This window comes from Carassius carassius, chromosome 34 (assembly GCF_963082965.1).
Source record: "Carassius carassius chromosome 34, fCarCar2.1, whole genome shotgun sequence".
Classification (NCBI taxonomy): domain Eukaryota; kingdom Metazoa; phylum Chordata; class Actinopteri; order Cypriniformes; family Cyprinidae; genus Carassius; species Carassius carassius.
In genome coordinates, this window is record NC_081788.1 from 1559471 (window position 1) to 1561152 (window position 1682).

The following is a 1682-nucleotide window of genomic DNA, read 5'->3' on the forward strand; positions in this document are numbered from 1 at the left end:
ATGTCACCAATGAAGTTTTGGTTCCTTGCCGCTGTCATCTCTGGCTTGCTTAGTTAGGGATACTTAATTACCAGTGTTTTCGTTGACTTGATTGTACAGATACTATTTAAACTGAACTGGATGATGGCATAATTGAATTCAATGATGAACTGCATTTTTGCTTTATTGACACACTATTTTCATATTTAATGCTGTTCAGTTGCCTTCTTACAATCTATATTGTTAAAAGCATTATATAAATAAAGGTGACAACTTGAATGTATAAGATAGCGCTTTGGAGTTTTGGACTGCAAACATTTGGTAAGTGATTTTTAAACATGGACTGTCAGCACAGATGTCTTAAAAACACCCCTAAATTCATGTACCTCTTTTATATCACTCATCTTAAATTAAAACCATATACACCACATTAAAGGTGCCACATTTTCTGGATTAGCCAATCTCAAGCATCTCAGCTTGATGTGGAAGTTCATTCCAGATCGTCTTAAGGAGCAGAGATGGCCTTCATGCAGCCTGAAAATTTAACCTGATGCATTTAGTGGACTTAAAATCCTAACTTCCCTGCAGTTAGCAGGGAAAAGCATGAAGACCATACCTCCTCTACCGAAGCAGCTTGTGGTTCTGGGACTGGAATTTAATAATATCTTTCATATTGTCAAATCTCTAGGTACACCACTACTAAAATAACTATTGCTAAGCAAGAATTGTTTCTACGCCAACCTATGTTATCAGTCTTATTTCATCGACCCACTTGTGTTTCAAGATCTCCCTGAGCTTTTGAAACGTACATTTAGTTACAACAATGTGACCATTGTTCTCCACATATCTTCCACTTTCACTAGAAAGTCTAGACTTGGGAGAGAACAAGAACACCAGAGAACAAGAATATCAATAAAGAGTCCTTTGCAAATCTTAAACATCTGTGAAACCTTAACCTAGGGTGGAATTGCCACAGGTGTGACCATGCTTCTGAGCCCTGTTTTCCATGTCCAAACAATCAATCTCTGAATCTGCCCCAGGATGCATTTTTGGATCAAAGGAACTCTCTAATTAGTCTAAGTCTGCATACACTCCCTCAGCATCTCTTCGTATGACTCCACAAGCTCCAAGATTTAGATCTATCCAACAACTTTTTAGTCTATACCATCAAGAACGGCGCCCTTTATTATGAGCTCCGAATGTTGTGTCCTTCAGTCTTCTTTATAACTACGATCCCGAAGAAATCTTTTTTCTGAATTGATTCTGTCGCCATCCATAGAGAAGATAACGGCTCTATGAGAGTTGTAGCAGATTATTCTTCAGAGTACTGTCAAACCACGGCCTTGCACCTCTAGTCAAACTGGCAAGACTTGAATCCCTAGAGCCATGCATTAACTTCATCTGCTCTGTTAGCTTTGATACTATAAGCCAGTTGAGAACACCAAGGAGGGTGGGTATTACCCAAAACGTGATTGCTTTCAGTTCATGTCACGGGAGATAAGGACAGGAAGCAGTTGCAAGTAAACAGGTATTTATTATGACACAGTCAGATGGGTTTGATGGTGGATGACGCAGGGATCCGATAGCAGCACAGATCAGTGAGTTAGTGAGTTGAGCGTTGGTGAGAGATGATGATGAATCCACAGAACGATGAACAGGAATGATTGCCCACCGAGCCTGCCTGGAGTTTAATCTTTTGGCAG

At 39.8% G+C, this 1682-nt stretch overlaps 1 pseudogene; it reads left to right on the top strand.

Annotated features, from left to right (window-relative positions):
* The first annotated feature begins 317 nt into the window (after positions 1-317).
* On the top strand, positions 318-1278 carry LOC132114645 (toll-like receptor 7; annotated as a pseudogene).
* The last annotated feature ends 404 nt before the right edge of the window (positions 1279-1682 follow it).